This window comes from Pongo abelii, chromosome 10 (genome assembly GCF_028885655.2).
Source record: "Pongo abelii isolate AG06213 chromosome 10, NHGRI_mPonAbe1-v2.0_pri, whole genome shotgun sequence".
Taxonomy (NCBI): Eukaryota; Metazoa; Chordata; class Mammalia; order Primates; family Hominidae; genus Pongo; species Pongo abelii.
In genome coordinates, this window is record NC_071995.2 from 15,391,958 (window position 1) to 15,414,993 (window position 23,036).

General features: G+C 37.2%; 1 long non-coding RNA gene across 4 annotated transcripts in view; it reads left to right on the forward strand.

Moving 5' to 3' along the window:
- Nucleotides 1–23,036, forward strand: part of LOC129049064 (uncharacterized) — a 116,761-nt gene that overhangs the window by 44,513 nt on the left and 49,212 nt on the right. The gene's annotated exons all lie outside the window — the stretch shown is intronic.

Sequence of the window (23,036 nt, forward strand, 5' to 3'; positions counted from 1 at the left end):
GCCAAAGAATTGGGGTGGCGGCTAACTGCGGCCAGTGATAGAGACGCAGACCGAGAGAGAGAAAAAGCGGTAGGCTTTACTGAGCAAAGTACAAAGCTTCCGGCCAGGCACAGTGGCTCAGGCCTGTAATCCCCAGCACTTTGGGAGACCGAGGCGGGCAGATCACGAGGTCAGGAGATCAATAGACCATCCTGGCTAACGCGGTGAAACCCCCTGTCTACCAAAAATACAAAAAATTAGCCGGGCGAGGTGGCGGGCACCTGTAGTCCCAGCTGCTTGGGAGGCTGAGGCAGGAGAATGGCAGGAACCCGGGAGGCGGAGCTTGCAGTGAGCCGAGATCACGCCACTGCACTCCAGCCTGGGCGACAGAGCGAGGCTCCGTCTCAAAAAAAAAAAAAAAAAAAAAAAGAAATAAAAAAGAAAGTACAAAGCTTCTGCAGCATGGAAGAGGTCCTGAACGGGTAGCCATTGTTGATTTTGGGTGATTGCCTTTTAAACTTTTTAAGGCGGGAAATACGTGCAACGGGAAGATGTTACCAGAGCGAGAAAGAAAGGCAGTAAATTATTTTGTGACATGTCTTAGATTTTGAGGAAAACTGGAATTGCAACTTAGGTTTTATCTACTTTATGACCTTGCAGGGGCATGGCAAAGGAGACGGGATCTTACAGAACTTTACAAAGTATGTTTACAAGGAATTGGAATTGGGAGTATTATTAGATAAGGTCTGCTGGTCACAGAAAAACGGGCAGTTAACATTTCTTTTACTTTAGTTTTGGGGGAGAGGGAAAGGAGAGAAGACACAGGGAAACTTACAGCACAATTTTCGCTGTTTATAGCTTTCTTGGGGAAGAAAACATGCACAAATCCTGGTGTTAGGAATATTTTAAGCATATATCTTCAATATTATTTATCCAGGACTGAAGGAAGTCCTGACGCAGGAAATGAGTGAAACGTTTCACAGCTTTCTGGAAAAGCCCCTGCTAGACCCAGGAAGCCCAACTGGCACCTACTCTCAAGGCTACAGTGGTTTTACCATTATTGCTTTTGTATAATACTATGTGAACCCAGACATCTGAGACAGGTCTCAGTTAATTTAAAAAGTTTATTTTGCCAAGGTTGAGGATGTACCGATGACACAGCCTCAGGAAGTTCTGACCACATGTCCCCAAGGTGGTCAGGGCACAGCTTGGTTTTGTACATTTTAGGGAGACATGAGACATCAATCAATATATGTAAGAAGTACATTGGTTTGGTCTGGAAAGGTGGGACAACTTGAAGCAAAGGCAGGAAGACTCAAAGTGGGAAGGAAGCTTCCAGGTCACAGATAGGTGAGACACAAGTGGTTGCATTCTTTTGAGGTTCGGATTAGCCTTTCCAAAGAAGGCAAATCAGATATGCTTCTATCTCAATGAGCAGGGGAGTGACTGAATAGAATGGGAGGCAGGTTTGCCCTAAACAGTTTCCAGCTTGAGTTTTCCTTAGTGATTTTGAGGGCCCAAGATAAACACTATTAACATGAATGTCAATATAGAGGAAAGGCAAATAACATTTTAGTGTTCTTATGATACTGATCTCATTGACCCCTTTAAGTGTCTTGGGGACCCTCACCCAAGATGTCTATGAACCACACTTTGAGAACTACTCCTCTGCACGATAACTATCTTGCTCACATTGCAGGTCTCATCTCCTATCACTCTCTGCTTGGCTCTCCAAGTTCCACCCACTAAAGGACATTTATATCTGCTGTTCCCGGAAAGCTCTGCCCCCTGGTGTCCTTATTGTTATCAGATCTCAGCTCAAATGGCACCTTGCAAAGACACTTTCTGTGATTACCCAGTTTAAAGAACACCCCTTACCCATAGTCATTCCCTATTACATTATCCTGCTTTATTTTCTAGAAAAAATTGTATCATTTGATATTAGTTTACTTTTTGAATTCAAGGAATTGAACTATCTTGTTCATTTCTGTATCCCTATCTTTTAGAACAGTATAGTCAAAATTCAATAAACACTTATTGAATAAACAGATTTTAAAAGGACATTCAGGAATGAAAAAGAAAAGGTGAATATGACAGTGATTTGAATAATATAAAGCCTTACAAAATTGTTTACTGTAGTTTTCAATATTAATCTCCTGATGACTATGATCTTCTGCTGATTATTTTCCATTTTTTAAATGTTATTATATTCAGACTTTAATATTCTCTATATAGCAATATGGAACTTGTCTTCTTTTATTTTTCCTTTCTATTATTACACTTAGGTGGAGTGCAAAATATTTTAAGGTATAGCAATATAATCCACCTTATATGTAAAAAAAAAGATTTCTTCCATTAGTGTCTTTAGAGGATAGTGTAAAGGTTAAAACTATGGGCATGATCAATTTGGGGATAACTGACATCTTTAGTATATTGAATCTTCTTATTCAAGAACATGGTATGTTTGCCCCTTTATTTACATCTTTCTTAATGTATCTAAATGAAGTTTTATAATTATCATCCCAACTATTTTATATATTATTTATTAGAAGTATTAATAACTAGTATATATATATATGTTTGTTTGACTATAAATCATATGTTGTATATTTTTAAAATAAGTTCCTGGGTAGAAGCTTAAATTTCAAAATATTGATTTTGTATCTGATAACCTTGCTAAACTCTTTCATTACATTCTAGTAATTTCTAGATAAAAGTTTTCTATATATGTAAACATATCATCTGCTAAATATTCTTTTCCCTTTCTTCTTTCTTTATTATACTGTTTCAAATAGGAGCGGGGAGATTCTGCATCTTAGCTTGCCTAGGTGGGGAAGTAAGACAGCTTTTATATTCTTATTTCCCCTCTTGTCTTATCTCCTGTTTTACCTAACAGTTTATATCTTGTTATGTTTCTGATTTTAAAGGTAATGCTTTTAACATTTCACTACCAAGTAAGATATTTACTGTAGGCATTTAGCTTCTATTTTATTTTATAGTTTTAGATTCTTTTATCAGGATAGAAAGATTTTTTTTCTATCCCTAGTTTTTAAAGTTTTTAATCATAAAAACTTTATTATTTAAACTTTATATTGATTTTTCTGCATGTTGAGATTATCAAAATGTTTTTTCAACTTTTTTTTTTTTGAGAGAGTCTTGCTTTGTTGCTCAGGCTGGAGTGCAATGGCATGATCTCGGCTCACTGCAATCTCTGCCTCCCAGGTTCAAGTAATTCTTGTGCCTCAGCTTCCTGAGTAGCTGGGACTACAGGTGTGCATCACCACGCCCAGATTATTTTTGTATTTTTAGTAGAAACGGGGTTTTGCCATGTTGGCCAGGCTGGTCTTGAACTCCTGGCCTCAAGCGATCCTCCCACTCTCGGCCTTCCACAGTGCTGGGATTATGGGCATGAGCCACAGCACCCAGTCAACTTTTTATTTTTTAGTAAGAAAATTATATCAGCGTATTTTGTCATGTTGAACTATTTGTGGAATAGTCGCATTCCTGAAACAAATGCAACTTGGTCAAAATATATTTATTTTCTTATTTATATATTGCTAGGTTTGGTTTGCTATTATTTTATTTGGAATTTTGCATCTGTATCTTGAGTAATATTGGTCCACAATTTGCCTTTCTCATATAAGAAAGAACTGCCTTTGTCAGGTTTTGGTGTCAAAGTTGTACTAACCTCATACAATTAGTTGATGAGTATTATTTCTTTTTCTGTTAATTGGAAGAGTTTATATAAGGTTGGAATCATCTGTTCTTGAATGTGTAAGGAGGATATGATTTTTTAAACAAACACAAAACAGTACAAATAATAGAGGAAATGCTAATTTTTTCTTCCTACATTAGAATTAAGAACTAAAAAAATTCACCAAATGCACTATAAAGTGAATGAAAATACAACTAAGAAACAATTGCAGTATGCATAATTGTCAAATGACTAATATGTTCAGAGTGTAATAAAACTTTTACAAATTAATAAGAAAACAATTGAATATAAAAATTATCTGTATAATCTTATTTGAATCATTCTCCTCCTCTGCTCCACTCACCTGATGTAGGGAATAATTTTTATTACTTTTACTTTAATCATTATAGTTTTTTTAATGCATAGAGGAATATATGTTCATGTTTTACCTCCTTTTATATCTAGTGACATTCCAATCTGTAATGTATGACAATACCTGGCTCTTCACAGCCTTTTTTTTTTTTTTTTTTGAGACAGGGTCTTGAGTGGAGTGCAGTGGTATAGTCATTGCTCATACAGCCTCAATTGCCTCAGCTCAAGCAATTCTTCCATCTTAGCTTCCCAAGTAGCTGGGACCATGGGCATGCGCCACCACACCCAGCCATTTTTTATTATTTGTAGAGATGAGGTCTTGCTATGTTGCCCAGGCTGGTGTTGAACTCCTGGGCTCAAACAATCCTTCCACTTTTGCCTCCCAAAGTGCTGGGATTACAGGTGTGAACTACTGTGCCCAGCCTACTTCATAGCCTCTGATGCGGAATCTGCTGTTAAAATGTTTGACTTTTAGTTATTTAATAGATGAGAAATGATATTTCAGTGGTGTTCCTATTACATTTATCTTAACAGTTAAGAATCTTTTCTCAATGCTGCTTGTTTGGTTGGTTAAAAGAAAATAATTAAAAATAAAATAAAAAATTGTTATAAGTTTAAAGAATTCTCAATAGCTATACAACTTTAGGGTGACTGCACTTTGAAGATATATTCTGCTGTCCTGTGGTGTCCATCATTCCTGTTAAGAAGTTATCTATCTTATATAATTACTTTATCTTTTTTCTGTAGCTGCTTCTAAAGACTTCTTTTTGTCTTTTGGGTTCTGCAGTTCTACCACAGAGTTTCTAGGTGGATATTTATTTTTATTTATTCTACTTGTGATTCACTGATAATTTTGATTATGAGGATTGGTTTCTTTCACCATTTCTGAATATTGTCAACTACTAGCTCTTCAGATATTGCCTCATTCTCATGCTCTCTATTCTTTCCTTTTGAAACTTCTATTAGACAGAGGTATGCTTTCTCACTTTATTCTCTATATTTATTCTCAACTTTTATTTTAGGTTCAGGGCATACATGTGCAGGTTTGTTACATGGGTAAATTGCAGGTCACTGAGGTTGGGTGTATAAATGACCTCTCTTGTCATGCAGGTAGTGAGTATATTACTCAATAGGCAGTTTTTCAAACCTTTCCCCTCCAATCCTCCCCACTCTAGTAGTACTCAGTGTCTCTTATTCCCATCTTTATGTCCATATGTACTCAATGTTTAGCTCCCACTTATAAGTGAGAACATGTAATATTTCAGAATTATTTTAGCTAATCTAGGTCCTTTGGCATTCCACATTAATTCTAGAATAATATTGCCTATGCCTTTTAAAATATCACTGGCATTTTGACTGACATTACATTAAACCTATATAATTTGGGGACAATTGATATCATTACTATAGTTCATCTCCCAATTCATGAACATGGTATGTATCTCCATTTATTTAGATCTTTAAAATTTTTTAAATTGACAAATAGTAACTGTGCATATTTATGGGGTACATGTGATGTTTTGATATGTGTATACATTTAAAATGATTAAATCTAGTAATTAGTATATATATCACCTCAAACATTTATCATTTATTGTTGTTAAAACATTCAAAATTCTCTCTTCTAGCAATTTTGAAATGTACATTATTGTTAACTATTTTTACCCTACTGTGCAATAGAACACCAGAACTTATTCCTCCTAACTGTACCTTTTTACCCATCGATCAACTTCTCCCCATTCTTTCCTATCCTCTACGCTATCCAGCCTCTGGTAACCACTATTCTACTCTCTACTCCATCTCTTTCATATTCCACATATGAGTGAGAATTTGTTTTACTGTACCTGGTTTATTTCACTTAACATAATGTCCTCTAGTTTCATTATGTTGCCACAAATGATAGGATTTCATTGTTTTTTATGGTTGAATATTATACCATTGTGTATGTGTGTATATATATATATATATATATATCACATTTTTAAAAATCTATACATCAGGCTAGGTGTGGTGGCTCACACCTGTAATCCCAGCACTTTGGGAGGCCAAGGCAGGCAGATCATTTGAGGTTAGAAGTTCAAGACCAGTCTGGCCAACATGGTGAAACCCTGTCTCTGCTAAAAATACAAAAAAAAAAAAAATAGCCGGGCATGGTGATAGGTGCCTGTAGTCCCAGCTAATTGGGAGGCTGAGACAGGAGAATTGCTAGAACCCAGGAGGTGGAGACTGCAGTAAGCCAAGATTGCGCCACTGCACTCCAGCCTGGGCTACAGAGCAAGATTTCATCTCAAAAAAAAAATCTATTTATCTGTTGATGTACACTTAGGTTGATGGTTGATTCCATATCTTGACTAGTGTGAATAGTGCTGCAATAAACATGGGGTGCAGGTATCTCCTTGACATATTAATTCTATTTTTAAATTTTTTGATATATATACCCAGTAGTAGTATTATTAGATCATATGGTAGCTCTGTTTTTAATTTTTTGAGAAACCTCCATACTGTTTTCCCTAATGTCTGGTACTAATTTACATTGCCACCAACAGTATATTAAAGTTCCCCTTTTTCCACATCCTCATCAGCATCAGCATTTGTTATTTTTTTGTCTCTTTGATGAAAGCCATTTTAACTGAGATGAGGTAATATATCTCATCGTGGTTTTGATTTGCATTTCCCTGATTAGTGATGCTGAGCATTTTCCATATCCCTTTGGTCATCTGTATGTCTTCTTTGGAGAAATGTCTACTCAGGCTTCTTGCCCATTTTTAAGTTGGGTTTTGGATTTTTTGGGTTGCTATAGAGCTGTTCGAGTTATTTGTGTAATCCAGATATTAACCCCTTTTTCAGATGCATAGTTTGCAGGTATTTTCTCCCACTCTATAGGCTTTCTCTTTGGTCTGTTTCCTTTGCTGTGCAGAAGCTTTTTAGTTTGGTGTAATTGCATTCACCTATTTTTGCTTTTGTTGCCTGTGTTTTTGAGGTCTTATCAAAAAAATTCTTGCTCCAGACAAATGCCATGAACCATTTACCATAGATAGATAGATAGATAGATAGATAAATAGATAGATGTTTTGAGACAGAGTCTGCCATGCTGGAGTGCAGTGACATGATCTTGGCTCACTGCAACCTCCGCCTTCTGGGTTCAAGTGATTCTCATGCCTCAGCCTCCCAAGTAGCTGGGATTGCAGGCACACACCATCACACCTGGCTAATGTTTGTATTTTTAGTAGAGGTGGGGTTTCACCATGTTGGCCAGGCTGGTCTCAAACTCCTGACCTCAAGTGACCCACCCACCTTGACCTCCCAGAGTGCTGGGATTACAGGTATGAGTCACTGCACCCAGCCCATTTACCCTATATTTTATTCTTGTAGTTTTGGATCTTTTGTTTAAGTCTTTTTTTTTTTTTTTTTAAGAGATAGGAACTCACTATGTCCACTATGTTGCCCAGACTGGCCTTGAACTCTTGGGCTCAAGTGATCCTCCTGCCTCAGCCTCCTGAGTGACTGGGTCTATGGATGTGCACCACCACCTGGCTACATTTAAGTCTTTAATCTATTTTGAGTTGATTTTGCAGTTGGTGAGATAAGGATCTAGTTTCATTCTTCTGCATATATATCCAGTTTTTCAAGCACCATTTATTAGACTGTCCTTTTCCCATTGTGTGTTCTTGGCACTTTTATTGAAAATTAGTTGGCTGTAAATATGTGCATTTATTTCTGTGTTCTCTATTCTATTCCACTGGTCATTGTGATTCTTTTTTTTATTCCAGTGCCTTGCTGTTTTGGTTACAATAGCTTTGCAGTATATTTTGAAGTCAGCTACTGTGATGCCTCCAGCTTTCTTTTTCTTTGCTCAAGATTGCTTTGGCTATTCAGGGTCTTTTGTGGTTACATACAATTTTTTTTCTTCACACAGCTATTTTGAATTCCTTGTCTAATAGGTCACACATCTTCTCTTTGGGATTTGTCACTAGCCCCTTATTTTGTCTGTTTAGTGAGGTCATAATTCCGATTGTACTTGGTGATTGTGGCTGCACTTTGATGTCTGCACATCGAAAAATTAGGTATTTGTTTTAATCTTTACAGCCTGGCTTTATATGTTCCCATGCTTCTTCAGTGGGCCTGTTCAGTTATCCAAGCCGACTGTTATGAAAGACTCTGACCATTGCAGCTGTTCCAACACTAGAGGGTGCCCTAAGCCCATATTTGTTGTCAGTTTCACAAAAGTTCCATCGTTGGCATGCACTCTGGCAGAGATGGACCTGGTGAAGATCCAAGGCGTGTACTCAAATTGAGTGAGAATATTGGCCAGGGACCCAAGTCTGGAAGCCTGTACCATAGGCCCAGACAGGCGAGGCTTCCAGGCCAATTCTCCAACTGCAGCAAGAGAAGATGGAGCTGAGCCTGGGCCGCCTCTGTATCTGCTATGGGATGGGGACTGGTGGCCCAGATATGCTCGCCTCCCAACAGTTCTCAGGAGATGCTGAAGTTGAGACTAGTTCCCCTCAGAATTCACTGTGAGATCAAGGCCGGTGAGTTCACCCCAGTAGGTCAGGTGGGTGCACATCCCACAATCATTTCCTGCACAAATGGGACAGTTCCCAGACTGAGGAGCTGGAGCTGATTGGGCCCCCTTAGGATCTGCTTTGGGATGGAGGCTGATGTGCCCATCATGTAGGCTTACATGACTGACTTGTGTAATCCCTAGACTGTGAGATATTGGTGAGTTCTTGCACAAACAGTAATAAGCTGGGATCCCAGATGAGGAGGGCTGGAGCCCAGTTTCAAGGTAACTTTCAAATTCACTTCCAAGACCATTGTCAGTGGGCAGACGAGCCTTTCTGCCAAGGTACTAATGTGCATGATTCCTTTTGGGAAACAGGGAAACTAATGTGCATGAAGCCTTTTGGGAAACAAGGAAACTAATGTGCATGAAGCCTTTTGGGAAACAAGGCTGTTTCTAGATTTAAATCCCAGGGGCATGATCAGCAGGTCTGCCAGCTGGCTGTTGGTCTGCACTCTCAAAACAGTCTTTCTGGCTCTTGGGCTCCACCAGGGATTCATAGCTTCCTACCTTCCTACCGCAGAGACTTGTCTGTGGATGAATGCAGACAAATTTTGAGAGGATATGAGTGGGTGACTTCCTATTACACCATTTTGCTGATTTGTCTCTGTTACACGCGTCCATGTGAAGAGACCACCAAACAGGCTTTGTGTGAGTAATAAAGCTTTTTAATCTCCTGAGTGCAGGTGGACTGAGTCTGAAAAAGGAGTCAGCAAAGGGAGACAGGGGTGGGGCAGTATTATAGGATTTGGGTAGGTAGTGGAAAATTACAGTTAATGGGGCTATTTCTCTTGTGGGCAGGGGTGGGGGTCACAAGGTGCTCAGTGGGGGAGCTCCTGAGATTCATTGTCCAGGAGAAGGAATGTCACAAGGTCCATTGATCAGTTAGAGTGGGGCAGGAACAAATCACAATGGTGGAGTGTCATCAGTTAAGGCAGGAACTGGCTATTTTCACTTCTTTTGTGGTTCTTCAGTTGCTTCAGGTCATCTGGATGCATATGTGCAGGTCACAGGGGATATGATGGCTTAGCTTGGGCTCAGAGGCCTGACAGTCTCTAGATTTTATTTGATTTTATTCATCACTGTTTTGTAATTTTTAGCATTAAAATAATATACATATTTTCTTAGATGTATACCTAAGTATTTCATTTTTTGAGTGATTATAAATGATATTCTTTTTAAATTTTGATGTTCACATATTTATTGCTGGTATGCAGAAATAGAATTAATTTTTATATGTTGATCTTGGGTCAGTGACCATGCTGAACTCCCTTATTAGTTCCAAGACCCTTTTCATAGATGCTTTAAAATTTTCTACACAAACGATCATGTAATCTGTAAGTAAGGACAGTTTAATATCGTTTTCACTGAGATATATGCCTTTCATTTTTCTTCTTCCCTTATTCAGTGGCTGTAATGTCCAGGACTCTGTTGACTAACATAGTCAACTGGTGAGAGCAGACATTATTTTCAATCTTGGGGTCCACAAGATTCAGTCTTTCACCATTAAATATCATGTTTGCTGTAGTTTCTTTGTAGATGATATTTGTCAAGTTAAAAAATTTCCCCCATCTTTCTCATTTTATGAGAATTTTTATCATTAATGAATTTTGAATATTAACAAATGCTTTTTCTGCATCAGTTGATAATATTGTGTAATTTTCTGTTGATGTGATAAATGATATTAATTGATTTTTCAATATTGAACCATCCTTGTATCCTGAAATAAACCTCACTTGATAGTTGTTTATATAATTCTTTTTATATATTGCTAAATTCTACTTGCTAGTATTTTGTTAAAGATTTTTTATCTATGTTCATGAAATATTGGTCTGTAGTTATCAATATCTTTTCCTCATTATTTCTTTTTTATTTCTCTCTTTCTTGTGCTGTTTTTGTCTCATATGGATATCAAGATAATTCTAGATTTATAAAATTAATTGAGAAAAAATTTTCTCCCTTTCTGTTTTCTGGAAGAGATTGTGTAGAGTTGGCATTAATTCTTTAATGTTCGGTAGAGTTCTTGAATGAAACCATCTAAGCCTGAAGAGATTTCTTCTTGGAGAGTTTTAAAAAATTTGAAGTCAATTTTCTTAATACTTATCAGTCTATCAGCATATATTTCATTTTGGTGAGTTCTGGTAGTTTGTGTTCTTTTTTATCTAAGATAATTTTAATATCTAAGATAATTCTATCTTTGATAAAATAGAATAAAATAAAAATTCATCTATTTTATCTAAGTTGCCAAATTTATGTATATAGATTGGTTTCCTTATTATGCTTTTAATATGTGTAGGGTCTTAAGCACTATCCCCTATTTTATTCTTGTTGGTAATTTGTGTCTTTTCTCTTTTTTAAAACAACTTTTCAAGAGGTTTGTCAATTTTATTGACCTTTTCAAAGAATGATTGTCACATTGATTTTTCTGTATTGCCTGTTTTCATTTATTTCTGCTCTTATCCTTATTATTTTCTTTTTTAAAAATTATACATTTTATTTATTCATTGTTATTTTTTGAGACAGGGTCTTGCTCTGTTGCCCAGGCTGGAGTACAGTGGCACAATCATGGTTTATTGCAACCTTGAACCCTTAGGCTCAAGCAATCCTCCCACCTCAGCCTCCCAAGTAGCTGGGACTACAGGCATGCACCACCCTTCCCAACTAATTTTTTGTACTTTTTTTTGTAGAGGTAGGGTCTTGCTATGTTACCTGGACTGGTCTTGATCTTCTGGTCTCAAGTGATCTTCCCACCTTGGCCCCACCAAACAACTGAGATTACAGGTGTGGGCCACTGCTCCCAGTCCATCCTTATTATTTTCTTCCATCTGCTAGCTTTGGGTTTACTTTGCTCTTTCTTTTCTGTGTTTCTGAGAAGAGAGCTTAGATTAATACTTTGAGATTCCTCTTTTCTAATGTATGTAATTTAGTGGTATAAAGTTCCTTTTTAGAAATACTTTGGTTTTAGCCCACAAATTTTGATATGTTGTGTTTTCATTCAATTAAATGCATTTTTTATTGCCCTTGAAACTTTTTCTTTGAAAGAGAACAATATAAAATGTGTTGTTTGATTTCCAAGTGTTTGGAGGTTTTCCTGTTATCTTTCTGTTATTGATTGTTAGTTTAATTCCTTGGTGGTTAGAGAACACATTCTGTATGATTTAAATAAAAAAAAAATTTTGAGGTTTGTTTTGTGGCCTGGGATATGATCTATCTTATTACATATTTCTTGAGCACTTGCAAATAATATGTTTTCTGCTGTTGTTGGATGGAGTGTTCTATAAACGTTGATAAAATCCTGTTGGTTGATGGTGTTGAATTCATCTATCACCTTGCCGATTTTCTGTCTAGTTCTATCAATTATTGAAGGAGGGGTTTGACATTTCCAATTACAATTGTGGATTTGTCAATTTTTTCTTTTATTTCTATTTGCCTTTGCTGCACATATTTTTCAACTCTGCTATTTGGTACATACACATTTAGGATAGATATGTCTCCTTGGTTGATTGACCTTTATCATTACATAGTGTCCCTCTCTGTCTCTGTCTCTGGGTTTTTTTTTTATGTTCTGAAGTCCACTTTGTCTGATATTAATACAGTCACTGATGCTTCTTTTTTTAAGTGAAACATGATGGCTCTTTATTGAAATTTTCATGTGAGGACAGAAACTAATATAATACATTTAATTAACTTGGAATATTTGTGTGAGGATATAAACTAATACCTTCAAATATCCTATAATTGATCAATTCCAAGCCAGATTATGCTCTTCTATCATTTTCATTCTTTAGCATATGACACAAGTGGGAAATATGTCAAGGGGATGTATGGTGTGTGGTATTAAGGAAAGCTATTCCTGATGGCTTGCTATTGTATGGTTTCCAAAACTGTGCTGAAATAATTTTACATTTGGTTGCCTTACTTATTCTCAAGCATTTAAAATAAATACGCATGTGAGAAAGAACACAGATATACTTATATCAGCCAGTAAGATTGTTCATTAATTATCAAATACAGTATATGTTAAAAGCCTATAGGGTTTAGGTTGCTATGTTAATGATTGGCAAATAATACTTTTACTAGATGTAGAGTTTTTACTGGAAAAGACAGATACTTTATTATATTATTATTATTATTATTTTCGAGACGGAGTCTTGTTCTGTCGCCCAGGCTGGAGTGTAGTGGTGTGATCTCGGCTCACTGCAATCTCTGCCTCCAGGGTTAAAGCGATTCTCCTGCCTCAGCCTCCCGAGTTGCTGGGATTACAGGCAACCGCCACCATGCCCAGCTAATTTTTTGTATTTTTAGTAGAGACAGGGTTTCACTATGTTGGCCAGGTTGGTCTCGAACATTTGACCTCGTGATCCATCCACCTCGGCCTCCCAAAGTGCTGGGATTACACATGTGAGCCACCACGCCCAGCCAAGACAGGCTATTATTAATGAACAATTAATATAATTATTAAATTATAATAATTAAATAAATAAATAAATATACATAATATGTGTTGTTTTTTTTTTTTTGAGGTGGAGTCTTGCTGTGTTGCCCAGGCTGGAGTGCAATGGCGTGATCTCGGCTCACTGCAACCTCCGCCTCCCAGGTTCAAGGATTCTCCTGCCTCAGCCTCCTGAGTAGCTGGAATTACAGGTGCAAGCCACTGCACCTGGCTAATTTTTGTATTTTTAGTAGAGATGGGTTCACCATGTTGGTCAGGCTGGTCTTTAACTCCTGACCTCGTGATCCACCCACCTTGGCCTCCCAGAGTCCTGGCATTACAGGCATGAGCCACCATGCCTGGCTCACAGTATGTTTTAAAGGAAGAACAGGGATTTATGTAAACCCATATCAAGGCACTGGAAATTAGAACTGGAAGGGAGAATGATTGGAAAAGCATGTGATAGAGTTTTTAAAATTATTTTTATTTTTTCAGCTTTATTAAGGTTTAATTGACAAATTAAAAGCCTATAATAACAAATTAAACCTTAATAGTTAATATACATTTATGGGTTGATAGTATGTATTTATGGCATGAAACATAATGTTTTACTGTATGTATACATTGTGCAATAATTAAATCAAGCTAATTAACATATCCATCATTTCATATGCTTATCTTTTTTTATGATGAGAATAATTTAAGATCTACTCTCTTAGAAGTTTTCAAGTATACATTATATTATAAATTTTATAGTCACCATGCTGTACAATAGATCTCCAGAACATAAATCCTCCTGTCTAACTGAAATTTCATACCCTTTGATGGACATCTCCCATCAGTCACTATTCTGCTCTCTGTTTTTATGAGTTTGACTTTTTTAGATTCCACATATAAGTGAGATCATGCAGCATTTGTCTTTGATTAATGTTTGCATGATGTAAATTTTTGCATCCATTTACGCATTCTACCTGCCTGTATCTTTATATTTGAAATGAATTTCTTATAGACATCATATATTTGGGTCATGTTTTTAAGTCGACTCTGCCAAGATTTCTTTTAATTATTTTATTTGGCCCATTTACATTTAATGTAATCAATAATATGTTAAGGCTTAAGTTTGCCTTCTTGTTTTATTTTGTTTTGTGTTTGTCCTGTTTTTCATTTTTGTGTTTTATTTTTTATTTTTATGTTTTGCCTTCCTGTGGGTTACTTGAAAGTTTTGTAGAATTCTGTTTTGGTTTATCTATTGTATTTGTAGCATATCCCTATGTAATAGCTTTTAAAATTATTGCTCTAGGTGTTATATATACATAACTTATTACGGTCTACTGGAGTCATCATTTTACCAATTCAAGCAAAGTACAGAAATCTTACTTCCCTTTATATTCCTTTATCCTCCCCAATTTATAATTGTCTTTTCAAAAAATTATTTGTTTTCCTCTTACTATCATTCCCAGTAATTTTCTCTGTGTACATTTAGAACCACATCAGATAGTGTTGTAATTTTTGTTTTAACCATCAAATAGAAGTATGGAAACTCAAGAGGAAAAGAAAAGTGCATTGTAATTACTTACGTTTTTGCTTACCATATTCTTTCTTCCTTGGTAATGTTTCATGGCTTCTCTTCCCACCCGCCCCTTTCTGGTTAGAGAATGTCCTTGAGCCATTATCTTAGAGGGGTCTGCTGGGAAAAATTATATTCATTTTCCATGATTTGAGAATATCTCAATTTCGCCTTGATTCATAAAGAATATTTTTGCTGTATATAGAATTCTGGGATGTCAGTTATTTTCTTTCAGCACTAGAAAATTGTTGTGCCATATTTTTCTGGCTTTCATGGTCTCTGATGAGAAATACACTCTTCTCGGAATTGTTTTCTCCTCTATATAAGGTGTTTACCTCTCATTGCTTTGAAGACTTTTCCTTTCTCTTCAGTTTTCAGAAGTTTGACTCTGATGTGTCTTGATGTAAATTTTTGTGAGGTTTTCCTCTTTGGAGTTCATTTAGCTTATTGATTCTGTTGGTTTATGTATTTTGGCAAATTGGCAAAGTTTCAGGTATTATTTCTTTGAGTACTTTTTCAGCTGTCTTTCTCCTTTCAGGATTCAAATGACAAAAATGTTAGATGTTCTGTTACATTCTCATGAGTCCCTGAGGCTCTATTTACTTTTCGTGGTCTATTTTTTTCTGTTGTTCAGATTGAGTAATTTTTATTCTATTTTTAAGTTTACTGTTTTTTTCTTTTGTCTTCTACATTTTGCATTATACCTATACACAGTTTTTAAACATTTTAATAAAATGATTTTCTACTTATAAGTTTTCTATTTTTAAATATATGTTATTTTTTAGAGTTGTTTGGGGTTCACAGCAAAATTAAGCAGAAAATACAGAGAATTCCCATACATCTCTTGCTCCCACAAATGCACAGCCTCTCCTACTATCAACATTCCACACCAGAGTCATACATTTGTTACAACTGATGAATCTACATCAACAAATCTTTATCAACCAATGTCAATAGTTTACATTAGGGCTCATTCTTGATGTACATTCCATGGGTTTTGAAAAATGTGTAATGATATATATCTACCATTATAGTATTATACAGAATAATTTCGCTGCCCTTAAAATCCCCTGTATAGCTTTTTGTATCTTCTGTTATTTTGCTGAGACTTTTAATTTTTTGTTTCAAATGTGTTTATAATTTCTCATTGAAATATTTTTATGATAGCTGCTTGAAAAAGATCATTCTAACATCTCCATCACCTCAATGTTGGCACCTATTGATTGTCTTTTTCATTCAGTTTGAGTTCTTTATGCTTCTTGACATACTGTGATTTTCTATTGAAATCTGGACATTTGAGTATGATGCAATGAGACTGTGGATTTTATTTTAACCTTCTCTTTTGTCCTTGAACATCACTCTGGCAGAGAAAGAGAGGAGCACTGCCTCATTGCTGCCAGGTAGAAGAAGAAATCTAGGTCTCCCACTCAGCCTCTGCTGACATCCAGTGTAGATGCTCCTCATTCCTGCTGTGTAAGAGTGGAAATTCTAGCTGCGCATGAGGTCTTCACTGATAACTCCTTAGCTGGGAGGAATTGGAGTACCTGCACCCTGGGTGGCTTCCCCTGACGCCGTGGTGAGAGTATGTTTTCATGGCTTTGATATTACTGACTGCGTGGTTGGGGAAGTCCTGATTCTCTAGTAGGACTCTGTTGTCACGACCCCAGTGGGTAGTGGTAGGGGTGCGTAGTTACTGTCATGTGGGAGTAAAAGTTCAGGTTCCCATCTAGTCTGCCCTAACAACCTGGGTGACCCTGTGTGTTGTGGCGGGGGGAGCAGGTGCTTATCACCAAGTGAAGATAAAATTTCTGACTCTCCACTTGGCCCTCTCTGATACCATCCCGGGGTGGGGGCCTTTGGAGGACCTTCTGACAGCCTGGCAAGGATGTAAATCTGGGATTCCACTCAGCTTTTGCTGCTGGTGGTGGTGGTAGAGCTAAATTTTTTTCTGTGATATTTGGCTGGAATACAGCAGTTCTTATCTAAAAGTTTTCTTACTAAGCTGCCCTTTCCTAGTCCTCTGGATAGAGACAGCAGGCTTTTGTTGGGAATTGTTTTGTCTGAACCTGTAGTGTTTCTGAACTGCCACTTTCTTCAGTTCCACGTCTGGGATATATGAGGCCAGAGGAAGACCCAGGAAACTCACCACCATGTTATTCACTGCATTCTAAGTCTCCTCATTTGTCTGTGTTTTTATCTCCACCTCTCAGAGTCTTCTTATGTTTGTTTTATATATAATATCCAAGGTTTCTGGTGTACTTAGCATGAAGAATAGGAAAAAGTACATCAACTCTATTTTTCTGGAAGTGGAAGTCTACCATTGAATTTTGCCATAATTTTCTTCCTTTACACCATGACTTCATTTCTAGATCCTTAGCTTGCAGATAGCTTAGGTGGGGAGGCCAAGAAATTTTTCTGTGGCATTCAATTAACTGATAAATAAACAGTTAAAGACCAGAGATTGCAAGAGCTCTTCTCCAGTTTTGGGGGGATGGAAGAAAGGAGGTTAGCTGTGAGTGGCATTACTGGCTAAGTGCAAAGCTGATCTGTGGATATGAGGGTTAAAGAGAAGAAAGGAGGTAACAAGGAAAGTGGGCAAAGAATATTTACTTGTATGACTTATCTACAATAACGGACGAGTACTTAAATTGTAAATAATGCAAGCAAGACTCTTATTTTGTCAATATATTATTTAGTCTAGTTTATATATAAAACAGAAAATTTATTTTGACATACAAAATGAATTTTGTACTAATAGTGTGACAACTAGAAGGTAAAAAGAAAAATATGACAACTTCAGACTTAGGTACCTAAGATTCTGTGTTTCCAGTATCAAATTAATGTAAGTAATGGAAGCTTTGATTTCACAGCACAGTATCTTGTGTGAAGTTATTTAAATAATTTTGAAAGACATTGCAAATCATATCAAAGAGGATTCATTAGGCATGTGGTACTCAGTAGAATCAATATAAACCATGTTACTTAATATATTTTATCTTGCTTTTCTATATTCCCATAATAATTCAATTAAACACTCTGCTCTCATACTACCAGTAGATGCATACATAGGAAGAAAGAAGTTTATGCCATGGTTAATATATTTATTCTAGGGTCCCAGAATATTCTTTTTTTTTTTCAGATGGAGTCTTGTTCTGTTGCCCAGGCTGCAGTGCAGTGACATGACCTCTGCTCACTGCAAACTCCACCTCCAGGTTTCAAGCAATTCTCCTGCTTCAGCCTCCCGAGTAGCTGGGACTGCAGGCATGCACCACCACACCCAGTGAGTTTTGTATTTTCAGTAGAGATGGGGTTTCACATGTTGGCCAGGCTTGTCTCAAACTCCTGACCTCAAGTGACCCTCCCTCCTTGGCCTCCCAAAGTGCTGGGATTACACCCAGCCCCAGCATATTCTTTTAATCATATTCATTTGCTCATGGTACAGGCATTTAAGTTTTTTAGAATCCTTAATGTCTCATAATGTTACCATCTTGAATTTTGTAAAAGTTTAATATCTAAATATGCTAAACAAAATATGCTGAAGAAGAAATTAAGCTTAATGTGTAATGACAAATGGAAAAGGTGGGTTATGACATACCTTAGAAAATATTCCCTAGAAATGTGTAGAAAAAAGAAAGATGATGTCTATAGACAAAATTTGTCAGAAGAAATGAGTCAGTTAGGTCAGCCAGTCAGTAGATTGGCTGAGAATCAATAGATCTGTTAAATGACTGTCGTGTGTGTATGTGTGTGTGTGTGTGTGTGTATGTGTGTGTGTATGTGTATGTGTGTATTTGTGTGTGTGTATGTGTGTGTGTGTATGTGTGTGTGTATGTGTGTGTATGTATGTATGTGTGTGTGTGTGTGTGTGTGTGTGTGTCAGGGGGTAGATAGTAAATTCTAATAAAGAATATTTAGCCCATTTGTTATTAGACTAGTCCACCCAATAATGAAAATTGTTCCAAGTACAAAAACAATGTTAGAAAAAACTAAATGAGCAGCTCATGGAGGTCACACAGATGCCTAAGCTCAACATGTCCATAATTTAACAACTTTCATCCCTTATTCTGCTATTTCTTCAGCAATTTTTTTCTTGGATATATAGCTCCGCCATCCACTGTGTTGGCCAACTCAGAGACTTTCTTTCTTCCCCCATATCCAAGTTATAAAAATCTTACCTGCTTTAACGCACCTCTGATCGCTATTCTCAAATTCTCTGCTTCAGTCACACTGAGATTTTTCTCTTGCTTTCCCCTGGACCTTCCCTCTTTGGGACATGTTCTCTCTATCCCCATGAATTCTTGTTAGTAAGTTTAAAGTGAGCCTAAGCATCTGTATTGTTAGCAAAATTTTCAGATGATTTTACACCCAGTCCAAGAATCATTTTATTGAGACATTCCAGTTACTTACTTTGTGCATCTATACTTCTGTCTTCTCCTTTCCTCTTGCTTCAGTGATTGACCCATCCCTGCTTGTTTAAGGTTAATGCCTCCATCTGCATCTGGATGGCATCCCTTCTCTCCCACTCAACACATTGTTCCTGCAATTGCTCCCTCTCACTGCTGCAGCATCAATTCTTCTCTCTCTACTTGATGATTTCACCAGCATACGGACATGCTGCTATGGCTTCCTATTTTAAGCAAAATCAACAAAACACTCTCCAGATGCCTCTCTTAATGGACTCTTTAAATCATTGCCTATATTTATTGCCTTCCTTTTCTCAACTCACATTCTCTTTAAACTCACACTGACCAGTCTTTCAGACCCTCCACTTCTTGAAAATTACTCTTGTTAATGTGGCCAATGACGTGTATTAACACCCATACTGATACTCAGTTCACAGTTGAAACATTTTTTTCTTATAAATGTTTTCTTTACATTTATGGTCTCTAGATGTTGAGGTGGCTCAGGGATCATCTATTTATTTATTTTTATTTATTTTTATTTTTTTTTCTTTCACCTGTCAGCTCATACCTAGCCCTCTTCTATTTTTTAGCTATGCTCACTTCCTTGATAATCTCATAGAGCTCGAAGTCTTAAATACGATCTATATGCTGGTGACACTGACATATATATATTTCCAGTTTTGACCTTTCCCCTAACCTCAAGAATTTTATATACAGCTGCCTATTTGACATTTCCACCTGGATGTGTAATACAAATTTTCAGTTTAACATGTCCAAAACCACACTCCTGTTTTTCTCTGCCCCCTCCTTAATCCTGCACCTCCCCTAGTCCTCCCCACATCAATAATGACAGGTACATCCCTTCACAACTCTAGTTTCTCAGGCTGCAGTTAATTCTTCTTTCTCTTTTATACTCTACATATAATCCCTCTCTAATTTCCAATAGGTTGGCTTTACCTTCAAAATACATCCAGAATCCAACTGCTTCTCACCATTGCTATCGCTACCACTCTGGTTCAAATGACCATCATCTCTTGCATTCTTGCCCCCTATAGGCTATGCTCCTCACAACAGATAAAATGACTCTTTTAAATCATAATTCAGATTTTATTACCCCTAGTTCAAAACCCTTCAGTGGCTCCCATCTCATTTACAACAAGGGCAGTGCTTTTTCAGTAGTTCCCAATATCTTAAGTTAACAGACCCTCTGCTCCCATGTCCCACCATTGTTTCCTTCACCAAGTCTGCTTTAGCTTCACTGGCCTTCTGGATATTTCTTCAACATACTAGACATGTGTTATGAACTGAATATTTGTGTCTCCCTAAATTAATATATTGAAGCCCCTTTCTCCAATGTGATGATATATGAAGGTGAGGACTTTGGGAGGTAATTAGGGTTAGATGAGGTCATAAGGGTGGGACTTTCATAAAGGGATTAGTGCCTTTATAAGAGGAGACACCAGAGAGCTTGCTTTCTCTTTTTCTCCTGCGCATGCATGCACTAAGAAGGTTATGTGAGCACAATGAGATGACAGCCACCTATAAGCCAAGAGACCAGGCCTCAGAATAAAACCTACCATGCCAGCACCTTGATCTTGGACTTCCAAGCTTTCAGAACTATGAGAAATAAATTTCTGTTGTTTAAGCCACCCAGTTGATGGTGTTCTGTGATGGCAGCCTGAACTAAGTAGTACAGAATGGTCCCATTTCGTAGCTTTTGCACTTGCCACTCTCCTACCTTGAATACTCTTCTCTCATATACTTCATTGCTCATTTTCTCACCTCCTTCAGGCTTTACTCAATGTTGCTTTAGTAAAGTCTTCTCTGACTGCTGTATTAAAAATTGCAACCCCTGCCAGGTGCGGTGGCTCATGCCTGTAATCCCAGCACTTTGGGAGGCTGAGGCAGGAGAATCACTTGAACCCAGGAGGCTGAGGTTGCAGTGAGCTGAGATTGCGCCATTGCACTCCAGCCTGGGCAACAAGAGTGAAACTCCGTCTCAAAAAAAAAAAAAAATTGCAACCCCTTCCCCTACCCTGTCTGACTACACTGTATTTAGAGCTATTTGGTACACACACACACACACACACACACACACACACACACACACACACACACACACACACACACACACACACACACACACACACACACACACACCCCTGATTTTTTTCTGTTTATTCCCAGTTGAATGTTATGTCCATGACAGCAGGGATTTTTACCTATTGTGTCTGCTGGGGTAGTTCCAGTAACTAAATTGGTGATGGCACAAAAATGGAAAGACAGTTATTTTTAAAGCGATGTTGTTATTTATTTCTTTTTTTTAAAATTTTACTTTAAGTTCTGGGATACATGTGCAGAACTTGCAGGTATACATTAGCCATGGTGTTTAGCTGCACTTATTTACTTTTTTTAAGATAGTAAGGCTGACTTGATTGGAGGAGGCCATGGCAGCAGGTATAGGAGGGGTCTTGCGGTGTGGGAGAGAGCTTGGACTCAAGTCCTTTAAAGAGATTTCAGAAAAGGATGAAGAAACTGTGGCTCAGAGTGATCCTTAGATTTGTATAAATTCACATAAATAATAGTCATGGAAATTGCAATGAAAAGCTCTGTAATTCCATGTCTAATTCTCCCTGCCTCATAGAATGCAGCCCTTCTAACTTCATTATATTCTAATCTTGGAATGTAGACCACCTCTCAGGGTTGGTGAAAACAAAAAAACAGAAAGGATAAGCATGCCATGATCCTTCTAGAACTCTAAACTTGGATTCATACCTGGGATTTAATGTGGTACCATTTTCAAATAAATCTCCAACTAGAATTATAGCTTCATTTGTTTATTTGTGGCAACAATTTCTTTGGTTGGTGACTGAAGCAAATTTTCCCGAAAAGCCCAAATCCACCATATACCAGGCATCTGCCTCTCATTGGTTTTTTTTTTTTGTTTTTTTTTTTTCTGCTATTGACTTATAATTATTCCCTCTGCTTAGGTCATTAATTTAAAAAGTAAATAGGGTAAAACATTTCAAGATAATAAACTGGGCTACATTAATTATACTTAAATTATGTATTATGTTAAAATCTACATCATTTGACCTTGAGAAATTACACCACTCTCTTTCCAGTTAAAAAATTCAGTTTCCAGGGACTTGAGAGTGTACCTAATCTGAATGAGTTAGAAACTTCTCAGAGGCCAGGCATGATGGCTCATGCTTGTAATCCCAGAACTTTGGGAGGTTGAGGTGGGTGGATCACTTGAGCTTAGGAGTTCGAGATCGGCCTGGGCCACATAATGAAACCCCATCTCTACAAAAAATACAAAAATTAGCCAGGCATGGTGGTGCACGCCTGCAGTCCCAGCTACTCAAGGGGCTGAGGCAGAAGGACTGCTTGAGCCCAGAGGGTTGAGGCTGCAGTGAGTCGTGTTTGTGCCACTGCACTCCAGCCTGGGCAACGAAGCAAGACCCTGTCTAGAAAAAAAAAAAATTGTTCTCAGAAAAATAAGCATACAAATGAGAGATAGAAATGAATAGAGAGATATGGTATCTCTTAAATTAGAAAATCAGCACAAGCATATAAGAGATGTCATCACAGAGGAGGCAAATTCAAGTTGAAAAGTTTCTTCCCAAACATACTCTACTCTTGTACATCGACTGTAGAATATTGAAGCCCCCACACTCTATTACATCACTACATGGCTTATTATGTGAATTTTTTACAATACAAACAAAACATACAGAAATGCAATATATGAATACAGCTAAACGCAGAATGGTGACTTTTTTTCTCTTCAAGAGGCCATGGTTTTTGAATATATGTAATTTTTTCAAACACAATGGCTTTCTCAAGTGATCTGGATTGATTGAAGTTGATAGACTGAGTTGTATGTTTCCTGTGAGACAACATTAGAGATAATACTGAAATATTAACTACATTAACTATGCAGTTGTAGCAATAATTAATGACCAACAGGAAATTAAAATACCTTGCAAACAGTTTACAGATAATAATAAAAAGGAAATTTT